We start from the raw sequence: 17,391 nt of genomic DNA, 5'->3' as shown, positions 1-17,391 counted from the left end.
AAAAAATCCAATGCGCAGGCTGGAAGGTGTAAAGACCTTCCCCGGTTCTTCGTTTGCGAAGAGACTGGCCATGACATTACATTATTATGCATACACATTCTCTTTTCTGGTTATTGTGCAGTTTGCATGGATGACGAAGCATCACCCTCATCCTCACATTTCCAAAACTTGTATGATTTTCAAGGAAGAATTGGAAGGCATGAGCTGGGATGTGAGTTAGATGTGCCAGGTACCACACAGGTGAAACAGCCAGAAAAGATCTTACCTTGGAGTAAAAAGTCTGTTTTTAGTCAATGGTCTAAGTCCTCTGGCTTTGCTTTTCTAGTAACTCAGGAATATGGAAACCACCTCTCAGCTTGCATTCCAGTCCAGGAGGACAGAGTTAATAGGTGATACCTGAATGAATTGCTTATTTCTGAGCATCCAAGTCCTGCCTGTCTGATGTAGATCTGACCTGCTGCAGCCAAGAGCATAGAAACCAGCCAGTGTTTAGCACTTTCATCTTGCTATACTCATCACTCTACCAGTCTTCTGACCAGAGTCATCAAAGATCTTACAAAGGGTTTTAGAGGGTTAGTTTCTTGATAACAAATCAGCACATTGTTTCCCTGCAGTAGCAGGAATATTTGCCCATGTTCGTTAAACACTTGGCCCAAAATCTGAGAAAAGTCCTTTTTCACTGTGTCATGTGCCTGCAACACCACAAAATTCACCTCTGCTTTTCTCCAATTACAGCATTGAAAAATAGAAAGCATGAGAAGTTTTCAGAAGTAAGACATACTGGGTGTGCTTTTACACGCTTTGAGCCTTGCTGCTCATATAGACTTGCTGGAAGCTCCCAAAGTGGCCAATACATTTTGATAATCCCATTGGGATTGCTTCAAGAGTAAGTGTCTGGTTTTATATTTTAGTTGAAATTAAATATGCAATTAACAGTGAACACGGTGAATGTCTGTAGTCTATTTTGCAGGCTATTGAGAAATGTGTATTTATCATTTGTCTACCTTTTGAATCTCTATTACCATCAGCATTGAAACAAACTGTAAATAATGGAGCAATAAAATTCATTTGCTTTGGTGGTCAAAAATGGGATTATGAGGAAAGAAATCAGAACAAACCAGAGTACATCATTATGTGTTCATTTGGGCAGCATCTGCATTTCAATACTGAGTGCAGTTTGGTTAGGCAGTATTAGAGAGCAAGTGGCAGATCTGAAAAAGAGTAAAGTAAGGGCAGCATGGATGAACAAAGCTGTGGCAAACTTTGACCTCACCAAAGACAAGGTCAGGACTCTTTGGACTGGAGAAGAGGCTGCTATGAGGAGGTGTGATAGATAGCTATGAAACCATGACTACCATGGCTGCAAGTGGTGGTCCACAAGCAGTGGGAGAAGGCATCAGTTGAATCTTTCCAGAGGCATGTTCAGAGCAAATATAAGGAGGGGATTTCACCTGCTGTGTAGTTACACTCCTTGCCCTGAGGTGCTGGGTGGGTGTTGAATGTTTCCCTCAGGCCAAAGGAAGATTAGGCAAGTTCATGAAAAATAAATTTGTTAAAGGTTACTAACTACATAGACAGTGGACTCATTTTGGGAAGTTACTAAACTGTGAATAGTTTGGTGCTAAGAGAGTGCTTAGGAGCAGTTGTCTCACAACAGAAAGAACAAATTATTACTTTTGATGGTAAATAAAGGGTAATCCTTTACACAAATCAAAATCTGATAGCACTTGTCTAGTGATGAATAGAAAAAAAACTACTTCAAGTTATATGGATGTGCAGGTTAGCTCACTTGTATAGCTCCCCCTTGAGCACTCTGCTAATTTGTTATCATAGGGTCACAGAATAATTCAGGTTCATTTATTTCGATATTTAATCCTTCTTCATATCCTTGGCTAGACAGGACTACAAGGTACTGAAAATATTTTCTTGGAGAAGATCTTGCTGTGTCTTCATTCACTTATTTGATGTTCTGATTTTCATAAGACTGCCTGGAGATTCACGCAGTCTGCATTTGTGAGACAGTAGTTTTGTGGTTTAAAGATTTGAGTGTATCATTTAGGGCAGAGTGGAGAGCCATGAGCACTTTATTAGCTATAGTCAGAGTTTGTCACAGGGCCTGGTATCAACTGACCTTCATGCCTTGTCTCCACAGTCCAGTCTTACAAGCTATTGTGTCTTCATGCTCCATGTTCAATGAAATGAGCACAATAGTCTTTTCCAGATGAAAAGCAAGCTTCCACATTGAAAGCTTTGGGATGATTAACTATGTAGTTATACAAACAGGTAATTGTACCCACAATACATGGACTTCCACAAAATAGCAGCGCTGCAATTAATCAAATCTTTCAGAGATGAGTTTGTTGTCTACTTGAATTACTGCATTGCTAAAGCTCTAATAAGGTCAGATCAGGCACTTTTTTTGTAATATGAGGATTATTACTCTGTACATCTATTTGTGCAGGCAGCATAGTCTGCAAGAAAATCAGGTAATCTGTATTCTCCTTACTACAACAGTTAAATTTGTGAGCTAAACTTGGCTGAACCTTTTTGTACATCTGCATAATTAGTCCTTGTGTGGCTGGGAAGGGAGGAGGAAGCTTTCAAAAATCTTCTTTCTAAATCTGACAGCACCACCATAAGGATCTGACCGTGTAATCTGAACATTGGGATTTTAGTTTGCAAACTCAAAGTTGAAAGGGAGGTAAGGGGTAGGGCCATTAGCTGTCCCCTCTTTGAAAAGCAGCAAGGTCAAGCCTGTGTATGCCAAGGCTAGTGAAAATTAATGGGGCTATTATACCACATGTTGTTAGCAAGTGCTGAAGTACACTTGCTGTTTCAGCAAGGACTAAGGCTTATTGAGTTTGTTGCAGAAGAGGAGCATGAACCACCAAGCCAGCCATTACAGAGTACTTAAGATAAAAGAAATTTAGGCTTTTGGGTTTTATTGGAATTAACTAATTAAGAGTTGGTGCCCTTAATTCCCACTCTGTCCAGAGGAAAGCACACCTGGTAGGATCTCAGATTTCTAAAGGTTCAAATAAATGGTTCTGGTATTAATAAATTTGGCTAGAGCTTAGCCTGATTAGGACAAATTGATGATATAAAACCAGAAATAGGAGCAGTTGAAAGCAAATACAACCCCACCTTTCCTGGCCTGTTTGCTGTTGAAGGGAATAAACATGTCTGCTGCTGCTGCTGCTCTCAAATGTATGTCATTTTCCCTCTACCTTTTTTTTTTTTTTTTTTTTCCATAAAGCCGGAGTTCTAAATTACAGTTTGCTAAAAGAACTTGAGAAGGAGAAATGTAAATCAACAATTTATGATGAAGCTGCTTTTCAGCTTTAGTGCTGTTTTTTCTGTGCATTGAAAACATCAGTTGTGCAAAGGCTGCAGTTAACAAATATGTGTAAAGTTAGTAATTTGTCTGTAATCATAAAGTTTGACAAAATGGAGCTCTGAGGAGCTTTTCCTCTGATGTTCTCTTTCAGTAATCAAGATTTCATTTTATTATTTGATTAAATAAATGCAACTTTTAAACTTAAAAAGAAGACCAAGTTACTGATACTGAGAACTTGTTTATACATTACTGAATAATTCAGTGAACCTCGTTTTTTGTTGGTTTGTTTTTTTTTTTCTGTGCCCTTTTTTCCAGACATTTGGGAAAAAAATCTCTTGACCTTTGAGAAGAATTAAATAAATAGCTTAGAGAATTATGTTGACAATTTTTGTGGTAGATTTTAGTACCATAGCATTGAGTACAATAATAGGGAATTGGACTGGAATGTCTCACTTTTCATATCAAACCAAATGCTTGAGCTGCTACTGCTATAAGGTGCTCGTTTTTTCTGTTTTTTGAGCATGGTAGACAAAACAGGACAAAACCCTTATGCTGTTACCAGTGGTGTTTAATGGCAATGTAGAGCAGCTCCTCTTACAGCCTTTGAGCATCAATTAGATGAAAAGAGTGAAAGAAAGTGGTTCGGTGGAATTTCATGATAGCAAAATATCAGTGGTACCTTTAGTTCTCCTGTGTCTTGTGGGACCCAGTGCATGCTCATAAATAGTTTATTAATAAATACAAACAGTATTTACAGGTTTGCACAAGGTCTCACTTAAAGACAAGTGGTAAATACTGTAACTTTCATGATCTGAGTGCTATTTTGATGCACTGAGAATTTAGCATACTGAGTTGCAAGAACTTTCTCAATTTTTTGAAGAACCATGTAAAGGAGCTGAACCAAACTGTTTACAAAGATCCGTCATACATGTATGTATTTTTTTAATGTAAAGAAACGGTGATTCTGCCCTGTAAACATAGTACATTCGTAAGAGTGAGCATTTTCACGTGAGTATACACTGAAAGGAGAGAGATGACCTCTCCAAAGAGGAACTGTCTTGTGTTAATATAATTTACAAGCGTATCTACTGTTTTGGGATTGGGCTTCTTTTCTTTTTGAAATATGTTTCCAGAAATATATGTTTTTTTGACACAAAGTTGCTGTTCTCTGTCATGTTAGACAAATATTTTTGTGGTGCAAGATCACTGGGCTTCAGCCACAGGCAGTTCCCCAGGAACAATTTCTGTGTCAACTGGTCTGAAGCTCTTCCAGTCTCTCCCCCTGGAGCTCTTTTATGCTGCACAGAACACTTAAATACCAATAGATGTGGAAAATACAGTATCTTGATTCAAGTCCATACTCCCCTAATAATTGGATAAGTTGGAAGGGATCAAAATGGTTGGGAGCCTTTCTGATGCTATTTTTGTGATTATAAAGGGAATGGGAAGCTTTAGAAGAGTAAAGGAGAAGACAAAACTTGTTTGTCTCCTTTATTTTCTCATGCATTTTTCCTTGAATTGCTGTACAAAACCTGTGTGGCAGATGGTTCAGAGCGTATTGACATTCCAAACAGAAAACTCTTTCTGAGTAAAAACAGATGTAGACTCTGCCTATATTATGTGCAGCTGCATATGTGGAGTGTTTGGGGGTCAGGTGTCATCTTTTAACATGTAACTATCTTGTGCTTGCCTCTTACAGTACTTCTGGTGCAGGAATGAGCCCTGATTTTGCTCCCTTTTGCCTGTTTCTCACTGTATTTGCTCCTCTACCTCAGAGCTTGGTCAACATTTATATTTAGTGGGTAGGTAAGATGAGTGCTCTAATTTTCAAATACTTCATATTTACGTGGCAGAAGTATAAAGCCTTGGGAACAGGAGCTTCTCAGTGGATCTTACAGGCAGCTGAGGACAGCGGTGGTGGAGACTTGGGGCCTGGCTTGTGCCCAGCTGCCCAAGGGAGAGCAGGGACAGCCTTCCTAAGTGCTGGGGAAGGCAACACCTGCTACATAGTGTTGCAAAGGATGTTCCATTTTAAAGTATAAATAATGTGGCTACCAGTTTATACCTTCAAGCTGTTCTCAAGCAACAACATTTTCTTTGTCTGACAGTTGTATCTCAACTGTGTTAATTGAGGTCCTGTTAACTACATTTTTATGCTAGATGGAGATGGCTCTTTAGTTTCTTCACTGTATCTCAAAGTTTGTCTTCAAAGGTGCAGCTGGCTCTCCTGTCTGGCTAATACTTTCCCAATAGTTCCCCAGCATGTCAAGCTCCAAGCATGGCTCCATAACAAGTCCAGATGCCTCTGTGTTCCAGCTGTGTGTCCAGGTGGCAGATAGAATACCTTCTTTAAAACACTGTCTCCAAGCTACACCAGTCCTGTTGCTTTCAAGGTGGTGAACTGCACAGTTCTGAGTGTATTTGTGTGTTGCTGAAAGAAAGAAGAATTTTCAGGAAATTCAGGAGAGACCTCTGAGCTCGTTCTCCAGACCAGACCTAGGGCATGGTAAGTCTCAGCCTTAAAGGACCCAGTTCTTGGTTATTATAAATCCATGTGGTCCTGTTGCAGTTCCTAAAGCAGAATATGTACCAGCTTATTGCCTGGGTCTCATCTATGCTTATGTCTCACTTATGTTTCATCACGCTGAATCCATCCTCCTCTGAATCATCAGTGGTTTAAAATACTTCCAGGAAGACTGACTGCAAATCCCAGGGAAAGATTGTTGCATTGGTATAAAGAGTTTTATGGAAATTTTGCAGAGGCTAATTGTGAACTGAGAGGTGTCCCATGCACCTCTAATGGTTCTCCTCTCTTCAACTGAAAGCCTAGCGTGGACTTTTTTTTTAGTAGGGGGAAGGAAAAGGAAGCATCTACTTTCAGGACAGTGTCCTCTCCTTCCCCATCCCCTCTCTGCCTGAAAATGTGCTTGTGAAACCTAAATATGTTGATTTTTCATAGGATTTAGAGGATCTGGATTGCATCAGTCTGTGGTAATTCCTTTCACAGTGTTGTTCAAAGATCAAACCAGGTGAAAAAGGCTTTTGAAAAACAAACAAAGAATGTGCAGTGTGGGCAGCTGTGAGGCTGTGGGCACAAGTGCAACCAGCCAAACACTGAAACGTTTGCGTGGTACTTTGAACAAATCAAGACTTAAATCAAGATAAGCTGCTGCTTTACAGAAGTGTAGCAGTCTATAAAATCCTACATTAATGAGCCAAACACAAGACATGCTTGCTTTGTCCTGAAGTCCTTAAGTGTTGCCCTGCTCACTGTATTATTTCCAATGCCAACCACTGTTAGGGATGGCATGACTTGTCTTGTAAGTCTCTGCTGCTTGATTCAGCAGTGTTGTAACCTAAAACTTGTATTGCCATGACTTACAAAACACAGTAATTCTTACACTGATCCGTACATTCTGATCATATGATGGTCCTGGACTTAGCACTGAATACTAAAGCACTAAATAGCAGTGTTTCTTCCCCTCACAAACAGTGATGTTGGGGCTGCAAATCACACTCCTGAATACAGGTAACAAGGTTCTGCTGAGACTTACTACAGACCTGACTTTCACAGTTATCCCTGAGGACTTGAAAAAGATCAGTTACTGCTCATATTTGTAAATTCTTACATGAATAGTGCAGTGAGACTTTGAGTGATATTTAAAAAATTAATTCAATATTATAGTAGCACCTCTTCAGCATTCTTGTCTTGTGCTAGGCAGAACACAGTAAGTCTGGCTATAATAAACATGGATGCCTGCTCAAGGCAATATTTGTATTAAGTTGTGATTTCTTTTGGGAGAACGTTCAGCACAAGCTCCCTCTTGTACAGCACTGTGCTGAATGTGTCCTACAAATCCACCATACACAGTTTTGATACCATTATGCTTTATTTAATTTAGTAATCCTAACTGCTTCTACATCACACCATCTTTCATTTTAGGCAGATTGTGAGGATTCTATAAATGGGCAGTCCATACACACAGCTGCTATGAGGTATCGGCTGGTTCATGCTTAATTAGATAGTGCACACTCTGGGTAATTAATTTATTTTTCTTGAGGCAATGGATCCTTCCTTTCCTCAAGGGTTCTAATTCTCCTACCAGGCTTTTAGAGTCAAATTGCTGTCAGTAAAGCTGAATCTTACCTTGTTCATTCATAAGAAAAATGAAACTTAATTAATGTGATGATACAAACTCCCTTTTTTTACGTATCTTGTTCAAAAACAATTAAAATGCCATGGTCATACAAAGCATGATTGTCTTTGTTATCATGCCCTTCTCCAAACTTCCAGCTCTGCTTCCTCTACTAATCCCTCCTCTGCATACTCACGTTCTGTTACACTAATTGAATCTGACAGAGAAGCTTCTCATCTGATTTGTTTTTAATTTCTCTTAATAATTAAAAAAAAAATCCATCCACAATGATCACAAAATAATCATTTCAAAATGAAGAGTCCTTTACTGTTCTTCCCAGTGTCTCTTTATGACCTTGCTTGTAAGTATGGCCTTTTATAATCTTTGTTTGAAGGAATAGTCTCTTTATACCTAGAGTTAACCATGTCTACAGCATTGCAATTGAACTGTTTCTATGCAAAAGTCAGGTCACTGGCCATTTTCTTACCTCTGCAGAGCAAGTTTAACAGTACAGAGTCAGTTGGACATTATTGACTTAAATTGCCTTTGATGAAATGAAAGGTATTTTGCATGACCTTCTTGCTCAGGGTGAATAGCAGAAAGAAGAGGGCAAATGTGTGATATATGTTGACTCATTTTTTTCTACAGGCTCCCTTAAGCTAAATTATTCCAGTGATGCAGTAAGCTTTCTTCATCATCATTACAAGAGCTGCAAAACCTCTCATTATGATTTAGAGGGCAAAGGTGGTGTTGAGTGAGTGTTAATATAATATACCTGGCACCTGGCAATTGTAATATGCTGATGCTGCAGTAAGTGTTCAGCTCATTCCAGGTTCTTTCATGAAGACTGGCTTCAAACACTGAAATGGGAACTTGTATAACCAAAACCACGATCTTGGAAGATCCCTTTCATAGTCACCATGAAGCCTACATGCAGCTTATAGTGCCTCAGTGTAAAGGGCTATGATGGCAGTTTGGAGCAGCCTGTGGAGGAGAAACCATAACCAGGGCACTTTGCAGTGCTGCCAGACTTCTGTGCAAACAGGACGGGTGAGTGGATATTGGGATGGATGGATGGATGGATGGATGGATGGATGGATGGATGGATGGATGGATGGATGGATGGACGGATGGAGAGAAGGAGACCCATGAAGGACAGCGGCAGCAAGTAATTGCTGCATTATGAATTGACAAGGAAAGATGAGTGTCACGGCTGTGGTGGTTATGTACCAGGAACGTATACAGCAGCTGGGAGCAGGGCTGTCCATGCCCAAGAACTGGGAATAGGTGGATTTAGTGGAGGAAGTGTGGGTGGGAAAGTAAGCCTCAAAGTGCCTGCAGTTAGCAATGTTGATGCACCAGGGGCCCGAGTATGCTGTTAGTCATGAGACCTCCTTCCTGTGCCATTAGTCATAAGACCTCCTTCCTGTGCCGTTAAATCCTGGAGTGCACTGTGGGCTGGTATCTTCACCAGCTGCCTCCATCAGCAGCCTCCTCTCATTCTACATCTCTGCAGCTCGCAAGCACAGAATGAAACCCCTCCTGGTATATTCCCTGCTTCTGCACAGTGCTGAATTCTCTCTCTCCAGTGCGAGTTTGTACAGCTGCAGGGAGCAAAGAGGGGAGTCCAGGCTGTTCGGCTATGTATGATGAGAAGCAGACCTGGCTGTCAGTGATGTCTTTATCCAAGAAAACTAATAACTTGAAGATTGTGTAGGGGGATATAGAGATGAACAATAGGGGATATAGAGGTGAACAAATCTTTTTTTAGGTAGGTGAAAAAAGAACCTGAGTCTAAAAATAGGTAAGGAAAAGAGCAAGGAAAGTGAATGACTTGGCACAATCCATAGGAAAGGAGGTATGAGACTGGGTGTTGTAATTTTGAGTTCCTAACCTTGTGTTTGGTTGTCTGGACAACGCTTTCCTCTGCTGTCCTATCTTGAATTTCATTAATTTAATTACTTCAATGGGAGTAGGAGCAAGACCTTAGGCTGGGATTTTCAAGGACAGTTGAGGGAGTCAGATACTTATGGCCAGTTTCCAGAGTGCTTTTGTTGGTTTTGAAATCTACTGGAATGCCAAGATTTCAGTTTCTGGTAAATTGTGGCTTAGGGGATTTGAAGTTCCCTTACTGACCTCCTGCTTGCTAAGTAGGAGGTCAGAAGAATTACATGGACCCTGATAGAGCTGTCAGTTTATTGCTGTGATTGTTGGCCATTGCACAAAACTTCTGGGTTCCTTCAATAGTATGTGCATATGTTTTCTACAGGACATTTTTCAGACAATTAAAAATAAATGTAAAACTAAGAGTTGTGAGACAGGTACATTTACAGCAAAATCACAGTATGACCTACTGGATCCACCTCTTGAACACCTCAAAATGTATTAATATAGTAAGGCTGAAGATTGTAAACTCAAAAATTACTCACTGAGAACCTACTGACACCTTGGGCAGAGGAAGGGATAGCCTGTGACTGCATATAAAAAGTGGGCTCAAGCAAGGAGTTGATTTGCCTTCTTCATCAGTCTGTGTGGGTTTCCACCCATTCTCTGTTACAAAGGAATTAGTGTGAGTAGATCATGTATGCATAGCATAGATCCCCCTTTAATTTCCTGGGTATGCAATGATTTATGATGCAGCTCAGAGATTAAGGCTGTCAGATGTATTCAAGCTGGGAGTTGGGTTAGCCTGAGGGTCTCATCATAAACCTGGAGGAACTCAGTGGGAAGAGTGGGAAGGGAGGTGTCAGGTAGAATGCTGCCTGAGCCATACATCATAGTGTATAATTTTTCTCCCATCTTCATTCATTTGTTTAAGTAGCCATGCGTGCAGTTATCCTTGGATGCCGAGGTATTCACATTAAATCTACATTACACAGCAGCTGCACTCTGCGTGCAGGTCACATGAAGATAAATGCAGCAAGTTCAGAATGCAACTCTCCCTCAAACACGCAATGTCAGTGTAAAGCATGAGAATTAGAGAGCCACAGCTGGAACCCTAGTCATTAGCATGCAAAGAAGTTCCAGTATCATCAGAATTGCCTGTGCTTTGCCTTACCTTAAATGGATCACGAATAAGACATTCTGAGTCTTGGGGAGAGTGCAGCTCCCATAATTGCAGGTGAGTGATGTAAAGATGGCATGGCAACACCACCAGCTCCATCCCAAGGACTGGTGACAGAGAAACAGTCACGTTTGCTCCATCAACAGAGCTATCACAGCAGCCTGTCTGCCTTCTATGTGGCATATGTTCACCTGCAACTATCCCAGCTCTGCTGGGGTGTTGCACTGGGAGTTTAGGTCCATCCCAAGGCTTGGGTGGAGAGCTGAGAAAATGCTTTTCTAATGTAACTAACTCCTCCACTGACTTTTGGATTTCATCAGGAAATTCCATCCAGCATTGAACAGAATTACCTCTCCACAAAAATGCATACACGTAAACATTTATTCATGTTTTTAGAACTACAATAAAAAGGGGATAGAGCTGATTTTGAGAAAAAATTCCTTTCAGGACTTGTAGAAAGCTGTGGTAACTTAAAACTCACATGGTGTCAGGGGCAAAGATGTTACTATCTAGCAAGAACTGTGGTGAAACCCACCATGTCTAAAGCTTTTCTATAAGTGTAGGGACACTGACGGAAAAAGAAAAAGGTCATGTTTAGTCTCAGGAAAAGCAAAGCAAAGTGTAATTTCCAGATTTGCCCTTTTTACAGGTTACACTCTAAGAAGAAAAATCTGCTGCTTGCTTCTCTACTTCTGTTGTGGATGACCTGTAAAACAAGCACACAAATACGCATGCACACATCTGTTGTTCCACCTGCAGTTCTGATTGGAAAGTTCTAACCCCATATTTGTTCATGTTACTTTCTAAACCCATTGTGACTGGTATTGTGTGACGTTTCTTGGAAGCAGCCTGCTTCAGGTCACAGAGTGTAATTAAAGGCAATTAATGCAATTACTCACAACTGTGTTACTGATAATGCTCCAGATGCCATTACAACGCTGTGCCTCCTGCGGCTGGTCTTCACAGCCTGGCCTTTGTGTTCTCCTGATATTGTCATTGTGGTTAAACCAGGGGGCTAAAATGGGAGTACAATTTATTGCTCCTAACTCCCCTCTCTCTGAAAATTTCAAGTGTGCTAGGCAAACCCTAAACCCATTTGTTTGCTCACTGACTGATGAAGAGTAAGAAAGAGAGAAGGGTGGAGATTGCCAACAAAAATGGTCACACTTGAAAGGTTATTAAAAAATACATATAAAAATATGTTTTTAAGTGGTCTGTTTTACAATTAAACATGTAATAAATCTGTTGATTTCTACTAATGCATTTTACAGTTATGGAGTAGCTTTTCAAAGGGACTGTAAGTTTAAGCAGTAAAATCTGAAAGACTTGAATTAGCTGTGAACTTCAAACTTTTCATTTGCAATTCATCCCTGCATTTCCATTTTGTCTCAGCCATTGCCAAGTAATTTACAGTTCAAGAAAGGCTAATGGAGCTATAAACAAAGCACATATGCCTCTCACATTTACTTTATTAGGCTGAGGTATGAAAATAACCTCAGCTTCCCTAGAATGGCACACACATAATTACGGAAGTATTCAAGTCTCCTGCTTATCTGCAGGTAAACCGTAAGTCATCTTTCATCTTCAGTGGGGCTCACTTAGGGGCCTGAACCCTATTTGAATTCACTCCCTGCCCTCTAAGTTTGTAAAGTGAGTGTTGGTCTACTGGGATGATCATTAAACTCATTAAGTCTCTAAAGAAGGATTGACTACTCTAAGTTCAGTTTTAAAAGCTGTCTCAGATAGATAGTGGGATATCTTTGGATCCCCTTGTGAGCCTGTCAGTCACTGCAAACACATTAAAGTTCAGCGTTTCCCACTTGCAGCAGCATGAAGCAAAAATATCTCAGATGAGCTGAATGGTTTTGAAACAGTTTTATAGCTGTGCAGTTGTGACTGAGTTCATTAGCACCAGGTCAGGGCTGCCTCCTGTTCTCCTGGGCCTTTCCCAAAATACAGGTTCAGCAGTGCTGGAGCCTGGGCAAACAGCACTGTCCTGCTGCAGCGGATATCTCCAAGTACAGCCTGTCTCCAGGGCCAGCTCCTGCTCCTGTTTCTGCTGGGTCAGGCACATGGGGTGGTTCAGACAAGCCAAAAGCTTTGGCAGGGAGGGCTTAGTCCATCTTATTCCTCTTCATGGGTATGGTTGCAGTAAAGGAGAGTCTGTCTCCTTGGAAAAATGCAGTTGGATCCATACAATGCTTCCTTTAGAGAAGGCTGACTATGAGCAGGTGCTGGTAGCTGATGGTCAGAATCAGGCCAGTAGGTGTGTTAGTGCAGACATGGGTAAATGAGCAGGTGAGGTTGATCTTCAGTTGCAATGAATAGGCAGAGAGATTATGTCATATACGTACCAGACAGAGGAAAAACTTTCCACACTGACAGTGCTCATGAGACCTGATATTAAGCATTTGCATCTCAGCTGAGAAGAGACACAGTTTGATTTTTAGTTCTGCTCAGAAATACCACTGGTCAAAGCATAGTAGAGCTGCAGGAGAGACCTTAGGACCCTGTGGTGGTTTTAATCTAGGCCTTCCCTGGTTACCAGTTTGTAACCGAGGAAGGGGCAGTGTTCCCAGTATTCCATACGATTTTTAAGTAAATTGTGGTATAAATAAGAAGGGAGGAGAAGCCTTCACTCTCTCTTCTCTTCTACCGAAGTTCGGGAACAGTGGGTCCCTGCATTGGTCTTGCTTATCTAAGGTTGAGGCCTGCAGCATCCACTGACCTGCCACGTGGAAGCTTGGAGAGTGCTGGCCATGTCTGCCAATCCTGCTTTCTAAGGGACGTGGTGAGATTTGTTTTACTAGTTATTTTACTAGTTCTCGGGTTTGATTGCACATATCTATTCGGTATCCCTTTTTGTTTCCTTTTGTCCCTTTTTTTCCCCTTTCCCTATCCCTTCGGGGGGTGTTTGGATTCAAGTTTGCTGTGTACATAGCACCTTAACTGTAATATACATGAAATATATTTTTTATATAACTAGCTTGGTTTTCGGGTTCTTCAGCACTGGGGGAAGTAGAAAGGGGGGGAAGAGAGGGACTGCTACTGGAGGGTTGGGCATTTGGCAGGGAGCCAAGTCCAAACCATCACAGACCCCTTACAGCTTGGGACCCCTTTTACACACTCCTGCCTGACACCAAACTTGTGTGTTTTCACAAGCACTTTGGAGAGCAAACATTTAGATAGGTGCTCTGACTATAAAGGGAGGTAAAAAACCAGGTCTTTAATGTAGAATTTAGTATTTCTAATACTAAAAGGGAAGTATCTTCTACTAACATAGGCCATTGTTTCATTGCTGCATTGTACAGCCCATACAATGCTGTATATACCAGCAACTCCCAGGACTTTCACCCTCAGTATGGTTTCTCCTATCCATCTTGGCAGAGTGTACCAAGCATAAACCATGCATGTACCTACTGCTCTCAGTTACATTTTATCTCAGCTGCTCCACTTCAGCTCCCATTCTCATTGCCCTCAAACACACAGTGCCCAGGTGGCCTAAGGAGTCCCTGGCTGAGGATTGGAATCCCTGGCCAGCCCAGGAGCACCACAGTGCAAAAGCCATCCCTCTACATGTGATCAGGAATGTCACCTTAAGTGTCATTGCAATGTACAGGTGAGCAGGAGTTTTCCTACTGAATTCAACTATACCTTCTTTTGATCTTTAGAGCATGCTCACTACAGTGATGTGACTACTGGAAGGAGCAAGGTAAGAGATAACATGCCATTGGTGAAGGAGAGAGCTTAATACAACTGGAAATGTGCAAAGGTCCAAAGACTAAACGATCTCAGTTTCAGGGGTGCAAACCAGAATGCCTTATTGAACATTTGATTCGCAATATAAGGGTCTGGGGGGCGGGACATGCTAATGAAGAGGACGGGTTATGCTAACTAAGGGATTACACAACGTTCGGTTACAGTTACTCAAACTGTTTAACATTCTCCTGCAGGGAAGAACCACCTGGGGGCAGAAAACAAAGGGGTTTTTACACGTCTGACAGCATCACCACAAAGTCCGCCCATATCTTGCTGAAGGAAACAGGATGAATAAACATAGCTAAATATTAACAGGTCTTGTGATGAAGTGTCCTGTCTTCACAGCAGGGATTTCCTCTTGTCTCCTGCTGCCCATGGCCATTTGCTTAATCCTATCAGTCCCCTTTCTGCTGACAGCCAAGTTGCAATTCCAATAGAAATGGGCTACCATAGCAGGCTAGATGAGTGCAGTTTAGTTTCCATACAATAACCAAAATGGCATTAGGAAGAGTGCTCAGTGTGCAACCATCCACTGCATCAGGTCTCCAGAGCTTCACATAGTGCATCTTTTGACAGTTATGGCACAAGCATATTTGTTTGGCGAACGTCCTTGCAACCCCCCCTTGAGCAGTGGCTATAGACTAACCTCCATTTGAAACACCTCTGTTTTGTGGGAATCGATGTGAGATATGCCTCTGCTTTCCAAGAGGGGGGCACTATCACAAGTGCACATCCTGGTTGTTGGGGAAAACAAAGACTAGGGAGATCTACATCCTGAGCCACTGAATAATCAAGTCTAATCCTATCTTCCAGTGTTAGAAACAGAAGATAGCATGTGAAATACTACATTAATCACCAGTTTTTTGGAGTCAAGGTTCTGTTGACTTCAGCCTTTCTTTCATTTCACTGTTTTGAGGCTCCTGAACACCCAGTGGGACCTGGCTGATGGAGTCTACAGAGCACAGTCTGACAGCGTCCTTAGTGTCACCCCACTCTGCACTGGTGTTTACAGCAGTGCTGATGTTTTGTGTCCAACTCGGAGAGAAACGGAGGATAAGGAGGACTTATAATTGTGATTCTAGCAAGAAGAAGAACTGAAGTTGTACAGGGTGAGTTGTTAGCAATCATCTCTGGTCAGTCAGTTCTGCTGTGCAGACTGGGATTTGAGCTATAGCTCTGAATTTTCTTTGTCTGCCTCTGAGTCATTGCCAAACACTGACAAGAACCTCTGATCTTGATTTGCCACATTAAAAAAGAAGCTGTTTATTCTCTTGGCTCTGTAATGTACTTTGGGATTGACCTAGAAAGTTCATATATGGTAGAGAAAGAATGTTTCATTGCCTAATATTTTTATTTTTTTATTGTGATAAAGTTACCAATCATACAGACACTTGGAAAAAAATATCCATGAGTTGCAGAGATGAATCAGCAGAGCTCGACTGGTATCAATTTACAGGCCTTGACTAGTGATCAAATAAATTAGAATCACTTGCCCCATCACTTCTGATTCATCTAGTATCTTAGTGGGTAGTTATAAAAAATCGCAATTTAAAATATTTATTGTGTCAGTGTTAAATGCATTCTGTATTTTATGTTTGTAGTTTGATTTCAACACAGAGAAGCTCTAAAAAACTTTTGTCTGTTGGTGCTCCCTAGTGGTGAAGTTTGCTTTCAATGAAGCTGCAGGAATTTTGCTAGTGATTGTCCAGTTCGGTATCTCAATTGCTTTTCATGGCTCAGACAGCCTTTTTGGGGGTGTAAAATCATTCACACCTTGCAGGCTTGTGGGATTGTGCTTTCGTGCAGCACAGGGTATTTATGAAGTGAAAAATGGACACTGCAGCAAAGAAAATTTTTTCCTTCCTAAGCTTCTTTCAGTATTGTCCTTAACATTAATGTGCTACATGAAATGTCCTAAATAAGACAAGATATGCCATTCTTGTTTTTCTTCTCATCCTGTGTCTGACAGAAAGCCAGGCTATGTGCAGTGTGTCTGGCTCCATGGCTCTCTCCCCATAGATGTGCCAGCCTGCAGACAAAGCATTTGTGGAAAGGACTTTGATAAATGCCTAACTGGCCTCACTAGTGGGCTGAACTTTATGAACTTGAGAAACATCTGAGAGTGAAGGAAATCCCACAGCACAGGTCAAAACAGCTGTCATATGCCACAGCTCTCCGTCCCAGTCTATGCCTGTCTCCACTTAATATTTCTGATAATGTTAACTGTGGTGCCTGTCTGCTAGCTTGTTCTCCAATTACAAATGGCCCAGACTACTTGTACACCGTGTGGTGTGCCTTTCCTTTGTAATCCTTTAAAAATTTAAAAATTCTTTAGTGACTCCTTGTTTTCCTGATAATAAGAAGTGTAAAAGTAGTGTCTCAGCTAGAAGTTCTAGCTGTCTGCATTACACTGCTGTGAACACTGACTTGCAGCTCACGCCTGTGGTTTGTTTCTACATGGCTTGAAGAAACCAGGCATCTACTCTTTGGGGTCCCAGTGGGGCTGGAGGAGCTGCCCTCAGTGAGCTGAAAGTGATGAGGCTTAGAAGATGCCCCCTGAAGGGTAGAACACAGTATTTTTCAAATAACTTTAGAAATCCCACCCAGCAACAACAATGGAGCCAGTGATGACTATTTTGACTTCCTATGACAAGTTCACACAATGCAATAAGGATCTGTCAGAACATTGGTTTGGTAATTGTATGCTTAAGTTGTGTAACAACAGTTCTTGGCCAAACTCAGAATTTAAAAAAAAAAAAAAAAGAAAAAAAAAAAAGAAAAAAAATGCAAAGGCAACTGGAAAATGAAACTATGCAGAAGCTCTTGAGTTGTTTTTCTTTTTCAAGGGTTATATGACCTTGTATCCCAACAAATTGGAAAATATGTTTTGAGGACTCTGGTGTCTTGACGTGTTTCTGCCAGTATAACAGACAGAAGAGGGATTCAGTGCAACATTACCCTCTGGATGGAATGCATGCTGGTGTTTGGGAGGTTTGGGGTTCTGTTCCATACTTTGATTAATTTTTTAGGGTAAACTAATTCATTGTTTTGTGCTTGTCATTGGTGTGTATTTTCTGCATGGGTGTGTTCTCTCA

This window comes from Empidonax traillii, unplaced genomic scaffold (genome assembly GCF_003031625.1).
Source record: "Empidonax traillii isolate 1590-97213 ecotype Southwest subspecies unplaced genomic scaffold, ASM303162v1 scaffold484:size464376, whole genome shotgun sequence".
Classification (NCBI taxonomy): domain Eukaryota; kingdom Metazoa; phylum Chordata; class Aves; order Passeriformes; family Tyrannidae; genus Empidonax; species Empidonax traillii.
Note: the sequence above shows the minus strand (reverse complement) of the source record.